Source organism: Equus przewalskii, chromosome 14 (assembly GCF_037783145.1).
Source record: "Equus przewalskii isolate Varuska chromosome 14, EquPr2, whole genome shotgun sequence".
Classification (NCBI taxonomy): Eukaryota; Metazoa; Chordata; class Mammalia; order Perissodactyla; family Equidae; genus Equus; species Equus przewalskii.
Window position 1 is genome coordinate 14,164,254 of NC_091844.1, and position 16,663 is coordinate 14,180,916.

Genomic DNA, 16,663 nt, shown 5'->3' on the forward strand with positions numbered 1-16,663 from the left:
TAATATTGTGGAAACAGGAGGCTGGGGCGCAAGGTTAATTTAATTCTGCCCGTCGCTCTCAACGCACCCTTTTAAAAAGTCATCTAAAGCTGGCTGAAATCAGCATACATTAGAGGGACCATGGTCAGTGCTGAGACACAGATATATTTATAAATGCCCTGCCTTGGTGTGGCCAGCGGGCTGTGTGGTGAGACAGCTGTATGAATGACCTAGGTCTTGAGTGACAGCTGGGAAAAGCACTTTTAGGGAGGGTGGGAGTGGCAGGAGCAAAAGACACAGAGCAAGTCTGGGAAACAGCTAGCAATCCACATGGCCAGGTAGAGGGCCATCCACGGATGATCTCAAATGCCCACACCCAGAGGTGGGGCCTCAGCCTCCCGGTCAGCAGGGAGCCACGGACATGGGAGAGTGCCCATATGCAAAGGAGAGTGAATAAAGCATGGTGTACAAGCGTCTGTGCAGAAGGACTCCAATTTATTAAACCGTGTGTGAGATGAGAGAAGGACGGTGTATTAGTCTACTCAGCTGCTGTAACGAAACACCACGGGCTGGGCAGCTTAAACAACAGACATTTCTTTCTCCCAGTTCAACAGGAGGGAAGTCCAAGATCAAGGTGTCAGCAGGTCTGGTTTCCTCCGAAACTTCTCTCTTTAGCTTGTAGCTGGCCATCTTCTCCCTGTGTCCTCATGTGGTCATCCCTTCGGGCACGTACCCCTCGTGTCTCTTTGTGTGTTTCTCGTAAGGACACCAGACAGATTGTAAGGCCCACCCTCCCAGTCTCCTTTTAACTTAATCCCCTCCTTAAAAACCTACCATCTGAGATACTGGGGGTTAGGATTTCAACATACGAATTTTCGAGGGACACAATTCAGTCCCTAAAAGATGTTAGTAGTATTTTTCTGATTGAAGAGATTATAATTTCACATTTTTCTTCACACACTTCTATTTTTCTTATCCAACTTTTTTCCTAGTGAACATGTATTACCATAAAATTAATTTTAAAAGGAAAAATAGGGCACCACGAAAGTTCTTGTGCATAAAGCACATGCTACATAGAGAGTGCAGGCCAGAGCACAAGGGGGCTTGCCACCGGCCACCCCTCCCAAGTCAACTCCTGGCGTGACCATTCCCAACAACCAAGGAGGCGAGAAGTAAGACGAAGATGGTAGATGCCCCCTCCCCGGGGAATGAGCAAGACCTGTGCAGAATCTGAAGGCGATCAGGTGAAATCCATTGCCCCTGTCCCTGGGGCTTTGAGGAATGGGGGCTCGCTGGTCATCATTCGTCTTTGCATTCAGAGATCCTGCTGTTCTTTCCCCCCCCCCCCCCCGCCCCCGGTCTGCACAGTCAGCCAGACTTGAGCCCCAGTGCTCCGTGGGGCTCATTGTCTATCCCGATGTGTCTAATATCTAACAAAGTTGCGTTCACTTCTGGTTAAGGATGAGATCCCCTCCCCTCCATTTCTACTGTAAAAATATTTTGACTAGAAAAAGAAAACCTCCCATGATCTCACCATCTCAGGCAAGCTTCTTTTTTTTTGTTTTTTCCTTTTTTCTCTCTGGGTTTTTGTTTTTGTTTCCAATTTCCGTATAGCCTCTGTGCACGGCCCGTGTACTCAGGGATTTAAGCAACACATCAGGAAGACAGAAGAGATGACTTCGAGGACTTCCTTTTTTCATAGAAAATGATTTTGTAGCCCTCTCTGCCTCCAGAGCACACACCTACACACCCTGGGTATTTTGTTGGGTTAACCAAAGACCAAAACAGCACCAGCCTTGTCCTTAACTCAGAAAGGACCTCCAGATGGAAGGAAAAAGGCTCTGAGGGGGGCGGGGGAGCGGAGGACAGGGGGTATAAGCCACCAGAACCCTTATTGAGAGCAATTTGGCAACAGATATTGTATTTAAAGACTGATATTTTTTGTATCCTATGACCCAGGATTTCAGTTTTGAGATACGCCTCATAGGAAACAGGGATGTAGAAAAGAGTTACCATCCCAAATGTTTTCACAGCCCTGTTTACGACAGAAAAAAATTGGAAGCAATCTTGATATCTAACTGTAAAAAGAATGGTTAAATACACATGCCACACCATGCAAAAAGGCACAGATGTGCGGGCTCCTCCGGGCAGGAAGGGCTCCTCAGCACCCCTCCCCCTGCCCACAGGAAGAGCCACGGGACCCATGGGGAGGCCCAGGCCCAGGTGCATCCCAGGCCAGCAGCACTGAGAGTGAGGAATAGGGGACCGAGGGTGGCTTTGCAGTCAGATCAGCACGGGTTCAAATCCTGCTCGGTCTTGCCTTAGCCGGGTGGCCTTGGCAGCTCTTCCACCTCAACCCTTGGAAAGTGGGTTGAAATCCCGAGCCTGCAGCACTCTCAAAGGAATTACACCGGGCAGCACACGTGGGAGCTGGCATTTGCCCTGGGTCACCCAGCAAGCATGTCACAGGGCCAGGGTTTAAAATTAGGTCCACCCACTTCCAGGATCATGACCTTTTCTGTTCCTTATGCCATGCTGCCTCTTTGAGATATCATCCCAAAGCCCTGGGGAAGCAGCGGCGGCAGGAGCCACAGACAGACTGCCAAGAAGTGGGGCTCCAGCTGGGGGTCCGAACAGGGTTTTTGTCCCCGGGACTCAGTTGATTGAAGAGGTCATGGAAACCAGCATCTTTCACCGGGAGCCCCCAAGTCCTGGAACTGGGGTGCTGGAGGGGGATCCAAAGAAAACAGTCGTGGGTTTGGAAGCTGACGGTGTGCCCCATCACGCCCTGCAGTCGGGGGGCCAAGGGCTGCACTCGCGGGCCGGGAGGGGCATCTGGTTTCACTCGGCCACAATCAGTGCTTTTACAATTGACAAGGGAGGCAGGAGGGGACTTTTCAGCCTGTTGCAGATAGAAAGTGCACTGGGACAATGACATGGAAGAGATTTTTTGCCCTCCCTTCAGGAGAGGCTCATCGGAGGACACCGGCCCCGGTGGACGGCGAGCTGAGTGTCAGCGGCTCCGTGTCCTGCGGAGGCCCCCAGGCAGGTGGTCTGGGAGAAGGCCCTGGCGTCCCCTCCGTGTTCCCCTTCACCCTGAAAAAAAGATATGTCCAGAGACTGTCACTCTGTGACACTCTTTGTCACATTTGTGTCCTTCTTTTGGCAGCCTTTCCGGGGTTCCCTTACACATTCCACTGGATATGGGGTGTCTCGCCAGAGGACACCTGGGTGGTGATAATCTATTTAGAAGCAGGAAGGCAGCTCAGGAACAAAAGGAACGTCATTCTCACATGTGAAGAGATGTCCTGGGCCCATGATGGCAGCCAAATCAAGCCATAAACAGAGCTCTTCCTCCAGGCCAGGCCCGCAGCGATGAAACTGACAGGCCTGTTTCCTTCCTTCCCTCTTTCTCTCCCTCCTTTCCTCCTTCCTTCTCTTCTTCCTCTTCAAAGAAACTAAATGGAAACAAAGCTGAGGATCCTGCAGGCGCACTGGGCACCAGAGCAGAACGGCCCAGAGACCCGTGCAGGGACACAGATCCACCCCGACGTGACTTGACCCAGGTACCATCACCCTCCCTGGGATGAGAAAGAGAAAGAAAGGGATGGAGGGAACATTTATTGAGCACCTACTGAGTACCAAGTGTGCTCACAGGCCTGTGAGGTGGGTACGGTGCTTCCCGTCTGCAGAGCTGAGGCTGAGAACGGGAGTCAGGAGAGGTCCTGGCAGAGACAGGACCGGAACCGGCAAGGTCTGTCTCCAGAGCTCGCGCCTCCGCCCTCCAGCAGCAATGAGCTGCACAAACGAATGCCCCATTCTGAAAACTAGTGGCTTTTGCCAAAAGCCCATAATAAAAAGACCGCCCCACATGTTCATACAAGGAATACTAAACAAAAAGGAGAATGAATGATATCCACTACACAAAATTAGAATGGAGCCTGTGACACTGTGGGGCAGCCTCTTGCCAGCTCATGAGAGCTGATTGTGAAATATTCTGGAATTTTGCAAGCTGGTTGTTAAATCATTGGTGGCTTGAAATCAGTCAAGGTGGAAGTATTTACATCACTGAAATTGGCAAATACTACAAATAGGGCCTTTCTTTTTTTTCTTCTTTTTCTCTCTCTTTTTTTTTCTTTTTGGAGAGCCAATTTATCAGCACACCACTGGATGGATCTTACAGATGTTGAGCAGAAGTAACTAGACATAAAAGGGAACACACTGCTTGATCCCATTTATAAGGAGTTCAAGAACGGGCAAAGCGCATCCATGGTGATGGAAGTCAGAGCAGTGGTCCGTCTGAGGTATGATGGAGGCACCGGGGGAACTGGTCACGTTCCGTGTCTTGATGTTGCTGGTGGGGATAGCAGCATATTCAGGGTGTGGAAGTTCATCCAGCCTCACACTCGGGATAGAGTGTTTTTCACAGACGCAACCTCATAACATTCTCACACGTCTTGGTGGGGAGGCAGGAACGGAGGAAGGCAAAGAGATCGCTGAGTGAACCTTTAAGAGAGGTCAAATGAGGTTCCACAAGCAAGACCCCCCAAGACTCAGGCTCAGGAGCCAAAGGTTCCAGCTCTGCAAGCTTGGGCCAACTCTCTAGTCGCTCTGGGCCTCAGTTTCCCCATCTGTTAAGTGGAAATAATCATAAAATCTACTTATTGGGTTGTTAAGGAAATGAAATATGCATCACATTGCCTCAAACACTGCAAATATCCAGTACATTGGTTATTGCTTATTTTTATTTTTCCTATTAGTCGGTCCCAGTGGTGAGTAGGAGAGAAGGGAAAGAGAAGAGGAAGAATTAATATCTGAGAAAGTAGTCAGTGAAGGAAAGCACACCATTTCCTGCAAAGCGTGTGTTTTTGCTTCTGACCTCTCACTACGGCTGAGTAAACTCCCTCCCAACTCCGAAAATATTGAATCTGCAATGGGTTAGAATGGTCCTGGGTCAAAATAACCCCAACTCGGACAAAGTTTGATTCTGGGGAAGGCCTGGGATCGTGGTCTAATCTGGATTCACGTGGAGGAATTCACCCAGGTAAACACATAGCAGGTTCCCAGTGTAGCCCTAAAGGAATCATGCCAACCCTCGAAGGGCTGAAAATTCTGGTGAAGGCTTTAAAGATGAAAATACATGGGGAAAACATAAATGATGAAAATGGTAACATGTCCATTTCCCTCAGAGTGGATAGTGATAGGCTAGTGTGTTTCAGGCTTTGACCTCAACCTGATTTTCACCTGGTCTATCGGTAAATATTCACCAATAATCCACTTTGTTCTACATGAGGCTCTACTCGGGGTTCAGAGAGAATCATAGATTCTCAGGACTAAAAGGGACCTAGGAGATCCTCCAGTCCAATTCGGCACTGAACGCCTAAACTTTCAAACAACTTCACCAGCCCGGTGGGTGGCCAGCCAACGTCTCCAGTATTTGCACACTTCCAGTAACAGGGAACCCATGACGTTGTGAGGCAGCCCGTGGCATCTGGGTACAGCTCTGTGAAACATCACTGTGCCAAGGAGAAATCAGCCCGACTGTGGCTCCCCACTGAGCCCGGCTCTGCGCCTCAGGGCCACCCGACAACAGCAGAAAGATGCCTCTTCCACTGAGCATTTCCCTTCACGTGTGCAGACTTCTTCCATCCTGCCCCACTCGCCTCTTTTCTTGGCTCAGTAGTGCCTTTGGAGGGTATCACCTCCATTTCTTCTACGTATAACAAGGTTTCCCTTTTTTTCCATCCTCCTAGTCTTGCTTCCATATTTTTAACTACTGCAAAGCTGTAACCCAAAACCTAAAGAGCATTATTTCCTCAAAACTATTTTTTTCTTCAAAAAAAACTCAAAAAAGAATTATTACTAAATCCACGGCATCCAGATCTTTTATATTCTCTCCCTGCCTCCATATGCCCAGCCATGTCACCTGACGTTCTCCACACCCACTTTCTCCTCCAGTGGTCAGAGGCTCTCCTCCACGACTCTTGCACATTCTGCTGCCACCACCTCATCGTTACCCCCAGAAGCTCAGCTCAGACGTCGCTTCTCACCTCCCCATTAAACCTTCCTAACATCTGTGCCCCATCCTCCTCCTCAGCCAGTTAGCTTCTCCCTTCATGGTGCCTCCCGGACTTTTTCTTCCCTCTATTGTAATACCTATCCCACTTCGCTGAAAGCATTTCTTTGCATATCTCTCTCTCACCAGACAATGAATTCTTGGATCAGGGACCACTTCTTCTTTTCCGTCTTCCAGCACCTACCATCCTTCTCACACCTGGCAAACCTATCGTTTTTACTGAATGATCTTTTTTCCCTCTGATAATCCATGTCTGCCAAGTATGTTTTGCCCTGAATTAGCTGGTGGTGTTCCTTTAAGAAATGTCAACAGTAGATTTCCTGATATAAATCACAGTTTGCATGGCTATAGGAACTTTGTTAAGCAACATGTCCAGATGCTAATCTTACTTAAGCCTAGTAGAGTGGAGCATTTCTTAACATGGATTTCAAAGAAGAAAGCTACAGTGAGGGTTCAGATTACGAGATTTGCTCACAGAAGCCAGTCACAGTTGTAAAAATCAGTATAATTGATACGTGGCGTATAGAACACAGCCCCTTCAGTGTTACTTTTATTGTATTTGGATCTTAATTTACAAAATTAATAACCCACCAAGCTTGAAACTGTCACAAGTTAATTTAAATGAGCAAGTTTCTTGTAATTAAAAACGTGATGCCAGGGCCCGGCCCGGTGGCTCAGCGGTTAAGTTTGCACGGTCCGCTTCAGCGGCCCTGGGTTCACTGGTTCGGATCCCAGGTGTGGACATGGCACCGCTTGGCAAGCCACGCTGTGGTAGGTGTCCCACATATAAAGTAGAGGAAGATGGGCATGGATGTTAGCTCAGCACCAGTCTTCCTCAGTGAAAAGAGGAGGATTGGCAGCAGTTAGCTCAGGGCTAATCTTCCTAAAAAAGAAAAAAATGTGATGCAAGAATTTTAATTTATGGGAAGGTGAGGTCCATGTACTTTTTCCCTGTTCCTCCTGCTAAATCCAACTAAAAACCCAGGGCTTTGAGTATAATGTTTACAGACTTTGAAAGGTGGAGAGAAGAAGGCAGATAAGCTAGGGACTTCAGAACCCAAGTAACAAAATAATGCTGAGTTCTCTGACTTAACTTTTGGCCACATACATCCCAGACTTGGAGCTGAAGAAACTAGCAAACTGGAAGATCCAGTGGGCACAGGCAAAAATAGCCCCAACAAAATCCTGCTCTGTCTAGCCAGACTAGGAAAAGGACAGACTAGCAAGACCAAAACTTTTAGACAACAACCATCCAATCAAATACCATACAAAAACTATGGCCCTACCCCTACCCACGCCAGCAAAGCCAAGTGGAGAGCCTAGATTTCTATCATCACCAGGCTGTAAGGAGGTACTCTAACCCTCTGTCAGATGGTGTCAGAGAAGGAGCACCCCCTGAGAAGGGGGAAACAGATCACACATTCTTTACAATCACCTATAGACATATACCAAGCCAAGCCATATCCTGAGCCATAAAACCAACTTCAACAAATCTGAAAGAATTGAAATCATACAGTGTGTTCTCCAGCCACAATGGAATCAAACTAGAAACCAATAAGGAAAATCTCAAAACACTCAATACAGCATATAAAAAGTTGTGAGTTGTAGCTAAAGCAGTGCAAAGGGGGGAATTTATAGTACTAAATGCACACACTAGGAGGAAGAAAAGTCTCAAACCAATCTAAGCTTTCACCTCAAAAACCTAGGAAAATATACTCAAAGCAGGCAGAAAGAAAAAAATAGTAAATATAAAAGCAGAAATCAATGAAGTTAAAACAGAAAAACAATAGATAAAATGAATGAAACAGACAGCTGATTCCTTACAAGAAATAAGGAAATAAATATAGCAGACAAATCTCTAGCATTTCTGACTAAGAAAAAAGAGAGAAAATACAAATTACCAATATTAGGAACAAAAGAAGGATCATCAACACAGACTGTGCTGGCACCAAAAGGCTAATACGGTTAAAACCACAAACAACCCTAGACACATAAATCTGGACTCAGATAAAATGGACCAACTCATCAAAAATCACAAACTACAAAAATGAAATAGACAATTTGAATAGGCCTACAACTATTAAGGAGATTGGATTCATAATTTAAAATCTCCTAAAATAGAAATCCTCAAGCCCAGATGGTTTTACTGTAGAGGAAACTTCTTTGTAGAAGTTTTAATAACAGTTTGATGTAATCTCTGCCAGAAAATAGGAGAGAACACTTCCCAATTCATTTTATGAAGCTAGTATTACCCTGATACCCAAACCAGGAAAGGACGGTGTTAAAAAAAAAAAAAAAAAAAAACAATATCGTTCATGAATATAGATGTAAAATTCCCTTACAAATATTTGAAAATAGAATTAAGCAATATGTAAGAGTTATACACCATGACCAAGTGGGGTTTATTCCAGGGATTCAAGGCTTTTTCAATATTTGAAAATTAATTAATGTAATTTACTGTATCAACAGTGAAAAATCACATGATTATATCAATATGTGCATGAAAAGATCTTGACGAAACTGAACACCCATTCCTGATGAAAACTCATAAAAATAGAAATAGAGGGGGCATTCTTCAATTTAACAAAGAGCATCTACAAAAAACCTACAGCTAACATCTACCAAAAAAAAAAACAAAACAAAACCCTACACCTTCAGCTAACACTATACTCAAAGGTGAAAGTCCCAACTGCTTTCAGATGCCAAGACCAGGAACAAGACAAGGATGTCTGCTCCCACCACTCTTTATTCAACATGGTACTGGAAGTTTTAGCCAGGGCAATAATGCAAGGAAAGGAAATGAAAGGTACACAGATCAGTAAGCAAGAAATAAAACTGTCCTTATTTAAGATGACATGATTGTCTATGTAGAAAAATCCAAAACATCTTTTATTTGTTTTCTGTTTTGTTCCCTGTATTTCTCATTCCTCTGTTAGTTTTCTCTTGCCATCCTGTGGGTTACTTAAACATTTTTTGGAACTTCACTTTTACTTAATTATAATGTTTTTGAGACTATTTCTTGCTATAGTTTTCTTGGAAGTTTCTCTAGGTATTATCGTACATGTATATAATTTATCATTGCCTACTTGTGTTGATGTTTTACCACTTCCAGTGAAGTATAGAAAGCTTACACTCATTTAGGTCACTTTATCATCTCCACTTATTAAATATACTCATCTTAAAAGTATTTCCTCTGCACACACTGGATACCATATCAAATGGTGTGGTAAATTTTGATTCAACAATAAAACCATAAAATGTGATTAAAGAAACTCATGAGATGAAGGATAGTCTATTATGTTTATTTCTATTTTGACGCTTTCCAATGTTCTTTTTTTTTCTGATAGTTCCAGTCTTTTTCTATTACCATCTTCTTTCACTTTGGAGAGCTTTCTTAGGCATTCTTTAAGAGTAGGTGTGCTAACAGCAAATTATCCTAGTATTCATTCATCAGAGAATTTTTTAATTTCTCCTTCAACTCTGAAGGATATTTCCCTGGATATATGATGTGGGGCTAACAGCTCTTTTCTTTTAACACTTGAAAAATGTTGTACCACTTCCTTCTGACCTCCATGGTTTCAAATGAGAAATCCACCATCATTCAAATTGATGTTCCTTTATAGGTAATGCATCATTTTTCTCCACCTATTTTTAAGAATTCTTCTTTGTCTTTAGTTTTTACCAGTCTGACTATGATGTGCGTTGATGTGAACTTCTTTGGATTTATCCTATTTTGAATTTTTCTCAGCTTCATGAATCTGTAGATTTATATCTCTTGTCAAATTTGGGCGGTTTTCAGCTATTATTTCTTGCAATACTTTTTCAGTCTTCTATTCTCTCTCTTGGACTCCCTGATGCTCTCCAATTTTTTTCCAGCCTATTTTCTCTCTGTTGTTCAGATTGAGTAAATTTTATTGATCTCTCTTCAAGTTCACTGATTCCACTCTGCTACTGAGTCCATCCAGTGAGTTTTTTATTTTGGTTACTGTATTTTTCAGTCATATCATTTCTATTTACTTCTCTTTTATACTTTCTATTTCTTTGCTAAGATTTTCTCCTTTTAGTTTTGTTTCAGGAGAATTTGTAATTGGTTGTTGAAGCATTTTTATGATGGCTGCTTTAAAATCCTTGTCCAATAATTCCTACATCTGATTCATCTTGGTATTGCACCAGTTGATTATCTTTTCTCATTCAAATTGTGGTTTTCCTGAATTGATGAGCAACTTTTTACTGTATCCTGGACATTCTGATTATCACATTAGGAGACTCGATCTATTTGAATCTTCTATTTTAGTAGGCACTTTCTCTGTTTAGGTTTGGATTATAGGTTCTGTCTTACTTTGGGGGGCTTTAGTTCCAATGGCAGTTTAGTTTTTTGAGCCCTTGCATGCTGTTTGGTCTCTTTTTTCCTTCAGGTGATGCTAGTACTCCTGCTCAATCCACACTGCCTGATACTTTCTGCAGGGGCAGAAGGTCCTTCTCAGGGCTGTTTATTGTCTCTGGGTGACCATCCATGGAGGAAGGGGCAGAAGCCACTGGCCTGGGTATCTTTATGCCACTGGGTGGAGCACAGGGAGACACAGGGCTTCACAGTTGCTGCTGTGGGCGTATGGGATCACTCACTGCTCACTCAGCTTGTGAGTGGGAACTGGAGTGGCCAGGGCTTTGCTGCTGCTGTTGTAAACAGATTAGGCCCCCTGCAGGGACCCTAATTGTAGAGCTGAGGGTAGGGGTCTCACTAGGTCTCTGTTAGGCTTCCCTTCCCTAGTCTTTTGGTCAGAGAACAGGCTTTTCTTGGATTTTTTTGTCTATGACCATTGGCAGGTCCAGATTTCAGATCTCTCCTGCCCCCAGTCCGGGAGAAAAAAAGAAAACCCAAGGAACTCACCCCATTGTTGTTCCTCAAGTTCTGAGGTCCCTATCCAGTCCTCCTCCTCCTTTCCAGCTCTCAGAGTTCTTTTATAATTGCCCGTTGAATAATTTCCAGGGCTCTTAGTTATAGTTAGAGGGAAGGATCAGGGGAAAGAGCACACACGCCACCTTGTTCTGGAACTGGAAGAGCTAACATATATTTTTGATGCCCACTCTGTGCAAAGCACTCAGCTTCCACAGCTGACCACACAGAGGCAGACTCTCATGGACCTTGCTGACTGCCTGGACCATGAACATGCTTTGTCTCTGCATATAGGATGAAAAGTTTTCTCGATGTGTTTGCACAGTCACTAAATGGGTCAAAATCTGCATTCCTCTGGGTGCCCTCCATCCTTTGCTGTACCTCTGTCTCCTGCCCTCGGGCCAGCTCAGTAAGTGGGTCTCTCTTCCATGTGCTTTCTGTGGCTCTCTCCTCTCCTGCCTTCCTGTCAGCCAGCCAGCCATCACTCCCACTTCAGGGTAACTCCTTTTGGAAGGCTCCTCACTTCAGTCCTTACTTCTAATTTGCTGAGGGTTAAGGAAATCATACAGCCAAGATTGTTTATATTGTATCTAAATTAGGAGTAAATTGACTGTGAAGGAGCACCTATGAGACTTTACGTTATGAACCAGAGCTTGGGCACTCGGAGTTTTGATAATATTTTGGCAATTCAGTGGCTGTTTTTACTACAGTCTTGTTGTTGGCTGTGTTCCAGATAATCAAGGCTGCTGGAAAAGTGGCCTCTAGATAAATGAGGCATTTTTTTCATTTATTTTGTAAACATCCCCCCCCGACACCCCATACAACACCTAACACTTTTAAACTCATGACTCAGACCCAATAAGCCTTTGTTGGGGAAAATACACAAAAGTGGAGATACTTTTCTCAACTTTCTATTACAAGAAAATAGCTGAAAGGATGTTTCACAGCACTCTCCAAAAGAAATTGTTTCTGTGCCAAAATCAAACGTGAGATATTTCAACCCAAAATAAAATCTGACAATGCCATGGGTGACTTAATTACAGCTCGTCTACAAGAAAACAGGATGAAGGCAAAAGGGGATTTTTCAGTTGAGCTCTGTTGGAAATCAAATCCAATTCTAATTCTCATTAACTACGTACTGGACCACACCATTTCCAAAATGTACAACACTCCTATCCGAGGCCCAGGTTTTAGTTTTTGGGCTCAGCGCCAGGTGCCTTCCATCACCGAGAAGGAAACCTGGAAGGCCACATCGCAGGCCCTGGAATTAGGCCTAGCTGGTAAATGGACGTGTGTGACTTCACAGGACAAAAATAATAGACTGCCAAACACTTCCAAACTCACTTGTTTGGACTCAAGGTGAGGCCCCAAAATAATCACATACCTGCTTTCCTAGTAGCCTTTGGCCGAGGCTACCAAATCCTTATTAACAGCACACCCATCAGGCCCAGACCTGCCACCCTTCTCTGGTTGCTGTCTCCCCTCCATGCACAATAGAAAGTGTTATTTGGATGACTTGGCCTCCCTCCCCTGATAAATTTGCTGAGTAATTAATCCAGAACTGTCAGCTGATTATTTAACCGCCGAAGCCTCCTGTTCCAGCCTCACCGCTGCACGATGTGGGCAATTGCATCATCCTGAGGCCCGGCTTTCTTTCTCAGGCCCAGCCCTGTCTCTCCCCCAAGGGCTCAGAGAAAAGATGCTTTTTAAGGAAATTGGCTCTCAGGAGCTGTTGTTTCCATGCACTCTATCCTTCCATGGCAATTGTGGCCTGGCAGCAGCCTGGGCAGTGATTTTTGTCCAGCAGCTTCTGCATCTGGCTGTGCGTGAGTGTCTGTGTGTGTGCATGCACACGTGTGTACACATGTGCACAAACATTCCAAAACAGAAACATGGGGCTGGCCCCATGGCCGAGTGGTTATTGAAATTTCATGGCCCAGGGACCGGCTCCATGGTGAAGCAGTTAAGTTCGCACATTCAGCTTCTCGGTGGCCCAGGGTTCACCGGTTCGGATTCTGGGTGTGGACATGGCACCGCTTGTGAAGCCATGCTGTGGCAGGCATCCCACATATAAAGTAGAGAAAGATGGGCATGGATGTTAGCTCAGGGCCAGTCTTCCTCAGCAAAAAGAGGAGGATTGGCAGTAGCTAGCTCAGGGCTAATCTTCCTCAAAAAAAAGAAAGGAAAGAAAGAAAGAAAGATAGGAAGGAAGGAAGGAAAGGAGGGAGGAAGGGAGGGAGGAAGGAAGGAAGGAAGGAAGAAAGAAAGTTCCATGGCCCAGGTTTGTGGGTTTGGATCCCAGGTGTGGACCTGTTCTGCTTGTCAGCCATGCTGTGGAGGCATCCCACATACAAAAAATAGAGGAAGATGGGCACAGATATTAGCTCAGGGCTAATTTTCCTCAAGCCAAAAAAAAGAGGAAGATTGGCAAACGGAAGTTAGTTCAGGGTGAATTTTCCTCATCAAAAAAAAAAAACAAAAACAGAAGTGTGCTCATGGGCACTTTTTTCTTGACCAGCTCTTGGGACTTCAAACAGCCTCTTAACAACGCCCCCACATACGACCTTCCCCACCCAATCCCTGCTCCTCACACCTACTGGATGAGTCTTTCTGGAACCCGAAACTGAGGGGAGTTGCATCTCTGCTTTGCAGAACCTTTCAGAGACTCAATTTAACTGCCGGCAATGGGGGTTCGGACCCACCGTCTACCTCAAAGCCTCAGTTTCCACGGTCCTCTCTCCCTTTACACTGCTCAGAAAATGCCCACTCACTTTTCAAGACTCAATCAAGACTCACGTTCTCTATAAAACCTTTCCCAACCCCTCCATCCTTCTCCCCACCTCAGCACGTGGAAATGACACCATATTGTGTATTTTGTAAGTCCTAAATCCCTACACAAAGATCTCTATTGGGTGAAAAGCCCCAGCAAGGCAGTACCTCTGCAAGTTATCTTTGTATGTCCAGCTTTTGACCTGAGTACCTAGCGCACAGCAGCACTCGACAAATGTTTGACAAGTGGACAAATGCACCTTTCATCTGGCAAAGAATTCCAGGCCCTTCCTGGAATAAAGGACATGTTAAAAAGAAAAAAGTCTGAGCCCAAGGGGAACTCTCACATCAGGAAAAGTATGCAGAGAGGGATCCTGCTGGGTCCTCCAAGGAATGCACAGAAGTGCCTCCCAAGGGGCCTACTGTGTGAATGCCAACCACACAGAGGGCGCTTACAGCCAGCCAAGACCAGGGCGGAAGGGCCCAGAGCCATTCCAGCTTCTCCCTTCCACCTGCCCTAGCACAGCAGAGCAGGAGGCTAGGACAGGCAGAGGGAGGAGGAGGGAAAGAGCAGACCTTGTGTATACTCCTGCTCAGCCATGGTCCCCAGAGCCTGAGCCAGGCCAGTACTGCAGGAAGGGACGTGAGGAGAGGATTTTAACAGCTGGCTCCCTTTCCTGCTCCTTCTTTTCTGTGTCTGTAGGCTCTCACTCCCCTTTTAAAGCTTACTCCCAGAAATGCATGCGAGAAGAACCCTGCCAGAGCACGCATACCTGCCTTCATCTCAAATCTCAAATCTCTAGTGATGACAATAAAGTATGCTTTATAAAAGGAAATTGCCCCTAACTGGGCCAGACATTGGACCAGACCCTGATAAGACCCCGTGACAGATGAGGTCAGGTGGAGGCAGAGACCACATCAAGAGCCTGCCTGCTCACCACACAGCCTGTCCTGTCCCCACCACCCCGCATCACTAGGCTGTAACAAAGGAGGAACAGCGTTCAGGCAACCCCCCGATACAAAACTGGAAAACACATCCACAAAAGGACAAGTATTTAAAGACAGTGACTATCAAGAAAGAAGCATCAAACTCATAAGCGGAAGAATAAATTGTTCAGAAAAAGAATTAAAAGGAAACAGAAGGAGACTTGAAAACAAATATAATTAATTTTGTACCAGCCACATGTACAAATTCTTTTACGTATAGAAATTTAAAATTATTTAAGCAAAAAGTACCGAAAAGAACAGAAGTAAAATCTTCCAGGTCTAAGAGAGGACAGGCTTTATTTATAAAAGAAGAGGAGGAGGAGGGAGAGGAGGAGGAGAAGAAAAAGAAGGAGACGGAGAAGGAAGAGAGGAGGAAGGGAAGAAGAAAGAACATAAAATTCTATACTCAACTGAACTGCCATTCAGGTGTGAGGGGGAGAAAATGTCCAGTTACGTCATGGTAAATTGGATTACTGTTCTCAGTTCTTTACTCCCTCCCTTGACTATGGGACCAGGAAGAGACTCGTAGCAAAGAAGGAGGAGTAGACACCCTCGCCCTATTGGCTTTGATCTTGGTCATGTGACCTACTTAGGCCAGTGATACTCGAGCAAAGCCTGGGCTGTGTTCGCGGGGTTTGGCCCAGCCTCTCCAGCTCCTGCGGTCGGCCGTGGGAAGAGTGTGCCCCAGGGAGCCACTTCATCCAGGAGGAGACACATGGAACAGAGCCAAATCCAACTTACAGTTGAAGCTAAGCCCAGATAAGCCTGTCCAGAGACAGTCACATTCCAGCTGACCCACAGACCCACAAACAAGCAAAATATATGTTTGTCATTATAAGTCACAGGACTCTGGGTTAATTGTTATACAGCATTAATGCAGCAACACCTGAATAATACACAACACACAGAAAGTTCACTATTCAGGCCCTTTCTCTGAAAGAATTGCTAGAGGATATCCTTCTTCAAAATGTAATACAATCCAAGAGACAGGGAATTTTAAAAAGCGGTAATAAAATATATAGTTACATCTAACTGGCATTGATTTTAAGAAAAATCAACAATAGTCTTTTTTAATAAAGTTTTAATTTTTAATTTATTTATTTTTGAGGAAGATTAGTCCTAGCTAACATCTGCCACCAGTCCTCCTCTTTTTGCTGAGGAAGACTGGCCCTGAGCTAACATCCGTGCCCACCTTCCTCTACTTTATATGTGGGATGCCTGCCACAACATGGCTTGCCAAGCAGTGCCATGTCCGCACCCGGGATCCAAATTGGCAAACCCCAGGCTGCCGAAGCGGAATGTGCAAACTTAACCACTGAGCCACCAGGCTGGCCCAACAATAGTCTTGATGATTATTCCAGATGATCTCAAAATGAGAAGTGGTAATGACAGGAAAAGTGAAGTTAGGGTTTTGTTTTGTTCAGATGGAACAGTAAGGGATGAGGAATAGAGATGTAATTAAATCAACACTGATAGGAGAAAATGTGTCATTGTGCAAATTAAAGCTCTAATCGTAATCACTAGAAAAATATAGACTGGAGATGTGTTACTTTCAATCCATTAGAACAAGAAAGAAAGGAAGAAAACCATCAATCCAACAGAAGGCAAGATTTTTTTAATTAAAAAGGAGAAGAACAGGCAGAATATTAGTGACAAAGCATAGAATATGATGGCAGGAATAAATTCAAAAAGGTAAGTAATCAGTAAAAAGTCAAGGTTAAGTTCTTCTGTAAAGGCAGACATTTGGGAATTATAAGACGCTCCTGAGACAAAATAATGCAAAAAGTATAGAAAGAAAAGATAAAAGCGAAAAAAGCATAGCAGGCAAACACTAAGAAATAGATACTGGAGCAATATTACATCCAGACAACAAGATTTGAAGACAAAAGCATCAAAGAGGACAAACAAAAACTATACTTAATTAGTAAAAAAAGGAAAATCCATATAACAATCATCAA

At 44.6% G+C, this 16,663-nt stretch overlaps 1 long non-coding RNA gene across 1 annotated transcript; it reads right to left on the reverse strand.

Moving 5' to 3' along the window:
- Positions 1-455: 455 nt before the first annotated feature.
- Positions 456-15,220, reverse strand: LOC139075698 (uncharacterized). The gene is made up of 2 exons (XR_011526358.1): positions 15,117-15,220; positions 456-4,610 (listed from the first exon to the last, which is right to left on the reverse strand). It is a non-coding gene; the product is annotated as an uncharacterized lncRNA (long non-coding RNA).
- Between the last annotated feature and the right edge of the window lie 1,443 nt (positions 15,221-16,663).